Here is a 12,530-nt window from a genome sequence, read left to right on the forward strand (position 1 = left end):
AAAAAACCCCAATTCAAATAAGCATCGGGTGTGTTGGGGGGTAGGAAGGAGGGCAGAGGGAGGGGAGACAAAGTTGACAGGCCCGAAGCTTTATTGAAAGGGCAAAGACACGCAACGGAGAGTAGGGGGAAGGGGAGACCCTCAGACGGCATCTTCCTCCTTAAAGTCCATCAAGTTATAGTCTCTGAGCAGACTGTGGGCCACACAATTAAATACGCATTAGTTGACTGTGCCCCCACTTGAATTAGGTCTATACAAACTGTAGCTGCTGACTTTTAAAATACAGACATTTACCTGTCCCTCGGTTCAGCGGAGTCCTTACCATGGCTGTCTTCTCTTCCCAGCGCCCAGCATCTTCAGTGTGGACACCCGGCTGTGACAGCTTCACAGCCGGGTGCCCACTGCGCATGTCCCGTAGTCTTCTGGGACCTGTCATGTGTCCCTGAAGATTATGGGGAGGAGGGGGGGGGGAGGACAACTTCCGCTTCCGATTGCCTTAGGCGATCACTGCGGATGTGGAAGCGGGTTCCTGTCACATCCCCCCCGCTCCCCAAAGGTGCCAATACTTAACGGGGAGCCGGGGACAAGGGTATAAAGCAGAGCTTCCCCTTTTGGGTGGAGCTCCGCTTTAAGATTGATGCCAGCTCTAGGCTTTTATTTCCCTGGATTTTTCTTATTTGCCTTTGCCAACAACAATATAAACCAAACAGTAAACATACTAATATAAACTGAATAATCACAAAAATCATGGAAATAGTTCTCAATATCGGGTGTGTAAAAGTGTTATTGGGTATGCTCAACCAGGGCTCCTGAAATTCTTTTGAAATTTTGTTAGAACGGATGACATTTTCCTTTAGCAGTTCTTGTAATTCTGTAATTTTCCTATTATCCCTCTTAAAGCAGAGTTCCAGTCAGTTTTGTGTTTCTTAAATTTCAGCAGCTACAAAAACTTTGGCTGCTGACTTTTAATAAACACACACTTACCTGTCCCAGGGTCCAGTGATGTGCTCACCTGTGCCATCCCTTCTCTGCCCCTTCTCTCCTTGGAGCTGGCATCACAACTGTGGGCAACAGGCAGCTTCACAGCCAGGTGCCCACTGTGCATGCGCAAGTCGTGCTGCACATTCTGATTGGTCCAGCAGTCTTCTGGGAGCTGTGAAGGTCCCCAGGAGACTGCAGGAAGAAGGAGGGGGCTGAACTTTTGGCTCACTTCGCCGCGGCGATATGAGCCGGAAGTCGGAGCGGGTACCTGTCAAAACCAGGTACTCGCTCCCCCCCCCAAAAGGTATCAAATATGGCAATGGAGGGGGGGGGGAGGCAAACAAGGGGGGCTTCCATTTTTGAGTGGAACTCAGCTTTAAATAATGTATCCAATTCAACTGTAAATGGTGGTATTTTCTTAAATAAAGGAGAGGCCATAGTTTCCCAGATCAGTTTGCTCAATGCCCGCGGATACTTGATTCATCTCAATATTTGCTCGAATGTCCTCATCTACGATTGTCAAAAGTCCATCTGTGAGGTTCACACACCAACCAGTGATAGGTGTCTGGCACTGAACTTGTCTCTGCCAGGTAAATGAGGGAACCCCTAATGCACAGGCCACCCAGTTGTCTCCATGAATTATCCTTTTCCAAGCCAGTTCCTATTTCTGCAGTTGAACCATGCAGCTCCCAGAATGTGTAGCAGCACAGCCATCAATGTACTCAAAAGTACAGGAACAGAGCCAGGCTTGGCCACGTCTGGTACAGCAGTTGGGGGTCCATGGTTTTCCATACTTGGTTCTCCTTAACGATGAGTCTGCTTTGTGGTAGCAGTTGTTTCGGTACGTTAGTGCCATTTGTCACCTCCACCTCACCAAGAATGATCATCTAACACAGGTAAGGGTGTTGTTGGCCATGTAGGGATGTCCACATCGGAGGTATTTCCTGCTTCCCGATGTGATCTTTATTACAAAGAGTATTCAGACTCCTTATTTTAGCAAGATCAAAGTAACAGTACAAGTACACCAGGTACAGGTAACACCACTATCTTTGATTAGACTGAGTAATAGAGTCGAGTTCATTATCCTTGGCCATTCTCCTTGTTTAATTTCTTGAAGTCCTTGGCTCAGGTGTTCACTCAGCAAGTTTCCTATAATACCACATACCATAGATTTGAAAACATTGTTGGTTTGAAGTGTTTTATTCAGTGCACTCTTCGACATTTGAATGTTATGCAAATTTTCAGCAATTGTGTGAATGTTCTGAATGTCAATTTTCATTCCAGCTAGAGTGTTAAAATCCACACTTCCCCTTTAGGCAATATCTGCAGTAATCCACCCACAACATTTTGTTTTCTTATATTTAAACTTTCTATGTCAGCCCTAATCCACATTGAACTACCCAACCTGAGTTTTGATATTATATTAGTACCCAGATCCCTCTTTGAAACTTTCTTAAAACAGAGCCCCTGTGTAGCATCTCAAAATAAGTTTGAAAGACAGTTTTAAACCATGTTCTCGTTGATTCTGGGCAATTTTCTGGAATGTTGAATAATGTAAAATTCAACAATGATTATTGTGTTTAAATGCTTCTCTCTGATTTTAAGATAAAGATCAATAGATAAAAGATCATGAAAATGAAAACAAGATTAAAAAAAAAATCTGTCAAGTTTAATGTTTTTTCTTAGTTATGGATAGATTAAAACCCTTGATAGGTTTTTACTGCTAAGTGGGGCAGAGCCCCATATCATAGTGCCATTCATTCCAAACTGCATACAGATGTTTCAGGATTTTTGGGCATCATCAGTCCAGTGTATGGAAACCATGACTTCTGTGGATCTAAATGGCTTAATAATATTAGGCTACATTTACACAGGAGCCTATATGACAGGGTGACAACGCAGGGGCATAATTAAGGGGCAAGGACAGAATGTTGTCACCCTATAACAAAAAGTGTTAAAGCGGAGTTCCACCCAAATGGGGAAGGTATGTTTTAAAGATTGGTCCCCCGCTCCCCATTAAGGATTGGCACCTTTTGGGGAGTGGGGGGGAACGGGTACCCGAATTTGATGGGTACTCGCTCCTACTTCCTACCTTCCATCCCCGAAATCTTGTGGGATACGTGACAGGTCCCAGAAGACGACGGGGCCATTCAGGAAGCACAGCGCTACTCACACATGCGCAGTGGGCACCCGGCTGTGAAGCCAAAAGCTATCACAGCCGGGTTCCCGCGCTAAAGATGCTGGCGCCTGGAATACAGGACAGCCGGTAAAACGGGCTGCGGCGGGGGCAATACGGAATCGTGGGACAGGTAAGTGGCTGTTTTTTAAAAGTCAGCAGCTACAGTTTTTGCAGCTGCTGACTTTTATGTTTTTACAGAGTGAGTGGAACTCCGCTTTAAGAAGGACCTCCATGGTATTTATTTAATGAAAACTGTAGATTTAAGAAATATTGAAAATGTCTTTTGAAATAGAATTAATATGTTAAGCTCTTTTGAGGGTTTAGTGATTGGGTTTACATATACTGTATTTTGAATATATTATACAGAACTTATTAGATGTAAAGCCTTTGTTAAACTATATTTTTTGACTGTGTTCAATTTTATCTCTGTGTAATGAATAAATTGTTGATTTACACAAATAGGTAACAGTGCTGCCTTATTATCTGAACATGAACCTCAATAAAACATATAGCATAACACATACAAAAATAATTATTCATAAGTCCTGAATTACCACCATAGATCACTCATGTGTCAATGCTCAGTGCCAGTTCCAACAAACGTAAATAACGGTGATAAAAAATGTACTCCAGAAATTTGTGCTCTCAGGTAGGTATGCCTCAAGTGAAAGACCACAAAAGGATTCCATACCACACTCACCAGATGGTAATAACACCTTGTTTTAGCAAATGAGTCAGTAAGGCATCTCAAAAAACAGGATCCTGGCTTGTGGATCCCAGAGCTCCTGAGGATGTTGTGTCTCTATGATAAAATGCGTAGGGCAGTACGACTGGTTGACATCATATCCGGTCGCCTGAGGCATAGGGTGGCCATACGGGAAATGCTTCTTCCAGGTTGTTTTAAAGGTTATTGACGTATTATGTGATGTAAGTGCAATACTTTTTTCCCAATAAAGGAATCCTTTTCTCTATGGCTTCCCTCTCCATCTTCGGTGTATATACCTGGAAGATAAGCTGGGAGTCACTTTAAAGGGGCAATGTTACATTATACCAGGAAGCTGAATGAAAGCCAACCAAGTACAGCTGATCATCAGAACAAGCCGGGATCCAGTTTTTTGACATGCCTGACTGACTCACTTGATAACACAAGGGGTTATTACCATCTGGAGAGCAAATCCTTTTGTGGTCTTTCTCTGAAGCCATTCCAACTTTGGAGCACAAATTTATGGAGTACATTTTTTATCACCATTATTTATGTTTATTGGAACAGGCAATGAGCACTGACACATGAGTGAACTATGGTGTTAATTAAGGACCTAATGAATTTTTTTTATCTATAAGTTTTATTGATGTACATGTTCAGATAAAAAGGTGGGGCTGTTACCCATTTGTGGAGATCAACACTTTATATTTTGCGGTGTTTAACACTTTATAACAGAAGATACCTATGGTGGATGGATATATGTCATTATAGTATGGGTACATTATAGTATGGGTTCTTATAAGATATTCTGCGAAATATAACCCCAATTTCCAATCTTTCCAGCATATCTGAATAGTATTTTATCTTCATTTCAGTGTCCTCAAGGTGAAGAGTATGACTGAACAAAAGGAGACGGAATGGCTGCAGCAGTTAATGAAAATTCCTGTATCTTGGCCTATGCAAACGAATGCAAGCTAGACTTGACGTTCAATTCTTCTTATGCACCAGCTCTATCCACAACTGATAGTTCACCAAGTTGAGTGGATTACTGCTGTCTTCTGTTGCTGGAGGACACTGATAAGGAAGTATTTTGTGCCTCTGTCCCTTTCCTGAGGCCATACTGAAAATGTAGCTTCCTCGTTATTTCCAAATTATTTCTTAATTCCATTTGATGAATAATACTAATACAATATTTGGCTGTATAATGTCCAAAATGACTTGGTAGGCTTTCTTTAATAGGACAGGGTAAAGGATTTTTTTTATTAGCTTTGAAAAGACTAGGCTAGGATTAGAACCCATGCTACGTTCTAACTGTTATTGCTAGAAAAAGCCAGTATACCATGTGCAGATGCAACGTTTTTATGGAGATCCATAAAATATACAAAAGATCCTCTTTATCAAGGTGACAACACATAACAACCACATACAAATGATAATCCAAAAAAATACATACTAAATAATGACCAACAAGATCCACTTGGGACCGTTCATTTGCGCATCTGTTAAATCCACTCCTTGGCAATGTAAAAAAAAACTACCAGAAATAGGAAAACGTCATCAAAGCAAATATAGCTTGTATGCCTACCTGAAAGGTGCCTACTTGAATAACATTTATCCAAATGTCATACAGGTGTCCTGGCATGTCCACCACTGGCTGAGCACACTGGTGTGCTTGTTGTTGGCCAAGCACTCTGGCATGTTCACCATTGGCCAAGCACACTGGTGTGTTCATTGTTAGCCAAACACCCTGGCATGTCACCATTGGCCAAGCACAATGGTGTGTTCATCATTGGCCAAGCACCCTGGCATACCCATCATTGGCCAAGCACATTGGTGTGTTCATTGTTGGACAAGCACCCCGACATGTCCACCATTGGCTAAACATACTGGTATGTCTTTGGCTAAGCACCCTGGCATGTCCAACATTGGCTAACCACACTGGTGTGCTCAACATTGGCTAAGAACCCTTGCATGTCCACCATTAGCTGAACACACTGGTGTGTTCGCCGTTGTTTAAGCACCCTTGCATGTCCACCATTGGCTGAGCACACTGGTGTGTTTGTCATTGGCTAAGCACCCTCCCATGCCCACCATTGGCTGAGCACACTGGTGTATTCGTTGTTGGCTATGCACCCTGGCATGGCCACCATTAGCTGAGCACACTGGTGTGTTCGTCATTTGCCAAGCACCCTGGCTTGTGCACCAATGGCCAAGCACACTGGCGTGTTCATCAGTGACCAAGCACCCTTGCATATCAACCATTGGCCGAGCACCTATCACTTCTCTTTGGTGGTTCGAGAAATTGTGTCTTAGATTGATGATTTTAACATTCTTATTGCTGTCTGTGTCCCCATTGGGAAGGGTCACCCCTCCTGAGGACCAATTTTCCTAGGAAAGAATGTGAGGGGGAAATTCAACATTTTGAGTTGCCACTAGACCAGGAATAGAGGAAAAATCTCTCAAATGGGACACTTGTTGCAATTACATCTGTCTGAGAACAGATTTCCATTACTTTGGAGAGATCTCCTTTCACTTCCCCTTGTGCCTACAGGACAGGAAGTGAAGAGAAATCACCCTAATAGCAAAAATACCTGACAGGGTTTTAACCTTTGCCTACCCCATCCAAAAAGAAAAAAACAACACAAAAAAAACATGTTTTGGCTTTAGATATACCATCCTAAAGCTTTGAAGAAAGATGGATAAGACTACAATTTTTAGACAATTGGAGTATCTAACTTTGTAACAATGTTTGTTTTATATGTTACTATATCAATTAAAAGTTGCTCTAATTTGTCTAATAAACATGTATCATTATAATGATTCAAATATACAGTATTTTATTCATAATAATAACAGCTCTTTCACACGGGCTGAACCACGGTTTTACTGCCCCATGGTCACCCATCAAAATCCTAACATTTCAGCCTAACAGGGCTTGGCACATGTTGCAATGCTTTGCGACCACAACATTTTTAATCACATGTCAAACTCGCACATTGAGATCAGTGGGGCCACAATGCAAATGCTAGCCGAACACTTGGCTCACAGTTGTGGCACCAGTCCTGCAAAGTAAAATTGCCACTCGGCAATTTAAAAAAGTAAATCAATGCATCAGTAGCACCTCCGGTATGCCTGTCAGTCACTGCTTTACCACCCTCCAAAATGCAATCCACAGTAAGTTTTACTGATAGTATGAAAGAACCCTAAGGGTCCATGAACACTAGGCAGAAAAAAAGCATCAGAAAAAATGCTGACAATGGCTCATATTTTCCCTAAAGTGAGCTGACCTTTGTGGTCACTATTGGGAGGTGAGGGGCCACCTTGGAAGTTTTTGGATTCACAAGTTGTGGGCACTGGATTCACATTATTTACACACGAGTTATTGCTGTGGAGCACGGATTTACTTATTTTTATCATTGGGACATTGTGTGGATATATGTGTATGTGTGTATATATATATATATATATATATATATATATATAGATACATAGATTTAATTGTTTCACTGAGTGTTTAATACACATGCATGAATTATGTTATTCACTTAATATGACCCTAGTGCTGGGGTTAATATTTACATCTGTGAGCACTAATTATTGATACACTTGTTTTCACTAAGTATTTATATTTATGAATTAGTTTGATCTAATATTGATTTAGTATTTATTTAGCGCTGCACTATTATTTATTGTTTAATGGCCCATATTGCACACGTGTTTTTATGTATTTTTGTTTTTCAGCATTTTTTTCCAAAACATTCCCCTCTGCTCATTTTTCACTATAATCAATTCACACTTGAGAATTTCAAACGCTCCTATTGCCGCATTTATGCGCATCAAGCATTTTGTATGCCCAAAATCTGCTCTCAAAAACGCACTTACGTTTTTCCATACTAGGCAAAGCAGAACAGTGGGCACCATAAAGTGCTTACCCTTTCCTGCACCCCCTTGCCAACTTGATAAATCACTGGGCCCCTGAAAACCTCCCCCCCAATACTAAAAGGTATGGGGAATATGGTTTGTAATACAACACTCAACAACTAGTGCTGGGAAAGAGCCTACTGAGCCCAGCTTGGGACAAGTTTATGGAGGGGATATGGTGTCAGCGGTTTACAGAGATAGTATTATACAGCCATTGTGTGAGGCCTGGTGTGCAATAAACCTGCTATTATAGGCAAATGGCAGGTCCACTTTAATCAGTTCTTTACTGTTTAGCGGTAGTCAGTTCTCAAAACTTTTACTGCTAAAAAAAATGTAAGGTTTACTTTTTGCAATTTCTCCATTGGGGCTTGCCTTTTCCACCATTATTGACCCAAGGTCAGCAGCCTTGAAAAGCATCATCGTTTTCTGGTTTTACAAGCCTCATTTCAGGTATGCCAGGTTTAGAAAGGACTCTCATAACTTTGCATAATTGATTCCAGGGGGAAAGGTAATTAAAAAAGTTAACAAATCAACATCAGAAAATTAGATGCAAATCTGCTGCCCTTTTCATCCTTTTCCCCGGGGCTTGTCATTTCCATAATGAAGGTGCTAACCTGCACATCCATATCTGATGCTCATTATTCCATAACTATTATTTCATCAGACAATAGTGCACATTTACCCCGGATGACCCACAGGAAGAACAGATGGGATCCTTCATCACTGACCAGTGCATGACACCATGGGGTTTATTTACTAAACCTGGTTGACTCAGAATCTTGGGCACCTGTGCATGGTAGCCAATCAGCTTCTAACCTCAGCATGTTCAGTTAAGCTTCAGCAATAAAACCTGGAAGCTGATTGGTTTTTATGCAGAAGTGGACAAGATTCTGAGTCAACCAGGTTTAGTAAATAAACCCCATGTGTGGGCAGGGCCGTGGATAAGGAGGTACCACCAGTCCTCCTGTACAGGGCCCAGGCCTGAAGGGAGGCCCAGGCAGCTGGGTGAATTGGATGTGGGAAGGAAGGGTGAACGGGGAAATTACTGGAACCAATCCCCTGTATGGCTCTCTCTGCAGCAGCTGAAATCTGGGTTCTGCTCCTGGCTGGCTTTCAGTTGCTGCAGAAAAAAATATACAGGGGATCGGTAACTGTAATTTACCAGCCCCTTCCATTCCTGAATGAACACAATCGGTGCTGATCACTCGTTGTGTTCATTCCTAACTGAAGCATAGGAAACTGTGGTTTTTTTGTGGGTATAGGGGGAGCCCTGTTAGGTTGGCTGTATGGGGCCCTGTGGTTTTGGGGGGCCCTGTCAGGTTGGCTGTAAGGGGCCCCATGGTTTCTAACATCAGCCCTGTGTGTGGGCATGATTCAATTCCTTTCAGTACATTCTCCTGAAGTCAGACTAAAAAAGAAACAGGTCTGAAAATTTGTGAACGTTTTCTGCAGGGTTGTGGCATGTCTAGTATCTAATCATTTTTTAATGAATTGTTTGCATGCAGGATAAAAATTGTTTAAATGGAAGACCTTTGTCATCTGAATGAAATTGAAAGAAACCAGAAAGCACAATCAGAGCGAATCAAAAACAAATACGCTGAACAGCAAAACTGAATAATTGAGGGGACTAAAAAAAAATGGATGCAAAGCTGATGTGTGCGGAAAGCTTAAGTCTGGAACAGGTATAAAAAAAATTATTTACAGTCAGGTCCATAAATATTGGGACATCAACACAATTCTAACATTTTTGGCTCTATACACCACCACAATGGATTTGAAATGAAACGAACAAGATGTGCTTTAACTGCAGACTGTCAGCTTTAATTTGAGGGTATTTACATCCAAATCAAATGAACGGTGTAGGAATTACAACAGTTTGCATATGTGCCTCCCACTTGTTAAGGGGCCAAAAGTAATGGGACAGAATAATAATCATAAATCAAACTTTCACTTTTTAATACTTGGTTGCAAATCCTTTGCAGTCAATTACAGCCTGAAGTCTGGAACGCATAGACATCACCAGACGCTGGGTTTCATCCCTGGTGATGCTCTGCCAGGCCTCTACTGCAACTGTCTTCAGTTCCTGCTTGTTCTTGGGGCGTTTTCCCTTCAGTTTTGTCTTCAGCAAGTGAAATGCATGCTCAATCGGATTCAGGTCAGGTGATTGACTTGGCCATTGCATAACATTCCACTTATTTCCCTTAAACTCTTTGGTTGCTTTTGCGGTATGCTTTGGGTCATTGTCCATCTGCACTGTGAAGCGGCGTCCAATGAGTTCTGAAGCATTTGGCTGAATATGAGCAGATAATATTGCCCGAAACACTTCAGAATTCATGCTGCTGCTTTTGTCAGCAGTCACATCATCAATAAATACAAGAGAAGCAGTTCCATTGGCAGCCATACATGCCCACGCCATGACACTACCACCACCATGCTTCACTGATGAGGTGGTATGCTTAGGATCATGAGCAGTTCCTTTCCTTCTCCATACTCTTCTCTTCCCATCACTCTGGTACAAGTTGATCTTGGTCTCATCTGTCAAAAGGATGTTGTTCCAGAACTGTGAAGGCTTTTTTAGATGTCGTTTGGCAAACTCTAATCTGGCCTTCCTGTTTTTGAGGCTCACCAATGGTTTACATCTTGTGGTGAACCCTCTGTATTCACTCTGGTGAAGTCTTCTCTTGATTGGTGACTTTGACACACATACACCTACCTCCTGGAGAGTGTTCTTGATCTGGCCAACTGTTGTGAAGGGTGTTTTCTTCACCAGGGAAAGAATTCTTCGGTCATCCACCACAGTTGTTTTCCGTGGTCTTCCGGGTCTTTTGGTGTTGCTGAGCTCACCGGTGCTTTCCTTCTTTTTAAGAATGTTCCAAACAGTTGTTTTGGCCACGCCTAATGTTTTTGCTATCTCTCTGATGGGTTTGTTTTGTTTTTTCAGCCTAATGATGGCTTGCTTCACTGATAGTGACAGCTCTTTGGATCTCATCTTGAGAGTTGACAGCAACAGATTCCAAATGCAAATAGCACACTTGAAATGAACTCTGGACCTTTTATCTGCTCATTGTAATTGGGATAATGAGGGAATAACACACACCTGGCCATGGAATAGCTGAGAAGCCAATTGTCCCATTACTTTTGGTCCCTTAACAAGTGGGAGGCACATATGCAAACGGTTGTAATTCCTACACCGTTCACTTGATTTGGATGTAAATACCCTCAGTTAAAGCACATCTTGTTCGTTTCATTTCAAATCCATTGTGGTGGTGTATAGAGCCAAAAATGTTAGAATTGTGTCGATGTCCCAATATTTATGGACCTGACTGTATGTAGTTAATATATTGTGTATAAATAAATATACTGCATATAAATATATCAAAAAGTTTCCACACTTTTCTAGCATATATATATATGTATACAGACACCTGGGAAATGCATGGTGATAACTTACACGATTATTTCTTGTGTGAGATAAGAACCCTCATGTGCGGTAGCCAAATTACTTCCTACACTGGAAGGATACCATCTACCATCTGTCCCGACACCGACTACAAAGTCTCTCCATCAGCTCTATCACACGTTACACAATACACTCTACCTGTATACTACTTGCAGGGCATTTTTTCTCATAGAGGAGGTGCAGGAACTCCCCTGTTCTGAGTCTCAGCCACCCCTCCCCACCTCCAAGCACCATTGCTTGGTTCCACCCTCTGCCCACCTCCCAGTACTGCCCCTTTTGGAGAATACAGAACCAACTATCATTTTGTGATACTAAGTAATTTGTACAGGATTTGTTAGCCAGCAGCAATAGACCACCCCCCCCAAGCAACAGTAGATTCTCTCAGCAAAAAAAGAACCCCCGCAACAAAATACCATCCGAGCAGCAATAGACCCCTGGTGGCAACAACAGATATCCCAGCAGCCAGCATCAATAGACTCTCCAGCAGCAAGCAACAATAGACCCCTCCCTCAACACTAGACCCCTTCCAGCAACAATAGATCCCCTGCCAACAACAATAGACCTCCCCAGCAATAACAGACAGCCACACAAAAATAGATCCCTCTAGTGACAATAGATCCCCCAGCAGCCAGCATCAATAGATCCTCCAGCACACCCCAGTACCCCTTGCCATTACATACATTCAGTGCTGGAGGTGCAGGTACTGTGTTCCCCCGCATTCTCACTGAAAAAAAAGCCCTGACTACTTGTATATAGGATCCATCTATGTGTTCCACTGAAGCCTCAGATGGGAGGCCAGTACAAGGAGCAGAGATCTCCGAGCATGTAGCCTGCCTCTCGATGCACTGATCCTCCTACTGTGATGTCACTTCTGCCTGAGTATGCGTTTCAAGCCGGCCCAGGGTCTCCTGACATCGTCCCGGCTCCTCTCCATCCCCTATCTGAGGCTTCAGTGGAACACAGATGGATCCTATAGGCTGGGAAGGAATTACAGTGATTTACCTATGACAAGCAAAATGATTCTTATCTTTCTGTGAGTGTATTTGTCAAGGTCCTACTTTTTCCCAGAGATTGTGCGGCTTCATGTACTGGCGTCCATCTTGGGTTTCTGCAGAGCATGGCGGGAGTCTTTTATGCATTCAGGACTCTGAGGTCCATCCCCCAGAGGGGTGTGGCTGAGTACATATAAGCCTGTGATCCGCACATGCTCTTTGCACTTGTGTCTTGTGTCTTTGTGTCGTTACAGCTCTGTGTATACTCTCGTGACTCTTCTGGTATCTGAGTCG

The 12,530-nt window shown here is 42.6% G+C and overlaps 1 pseudogene; it reads right to left on the reverse strand.

The window, feature by feature from the left end:
- Positions 1–566: 566 nt before the first annotated feature.
- Positions 567–2,260, reverse strand: LOC149455011 (uncharacterized; annotated as a pseudogene).
- Positions 2,261–12,530: the final 10,270 nt, after the last annotated feature.

Source organism: Staurois parvus, unplaced genomic scaffold (assembly GCF_062004578.1).
Source record: "Staurois parvus isolate SC_StPar_1 unplaced genomic scaffold, SC_StPar_1.0 ptg000410l, whole genome shotgun sequence".
NCBI classification, from domain to species: domain Eukaryota; kingdom Metazoa; phylum Chordata; class Amphibia; order Anura; family Ranidae; genus Staurois; species Staurois parvus.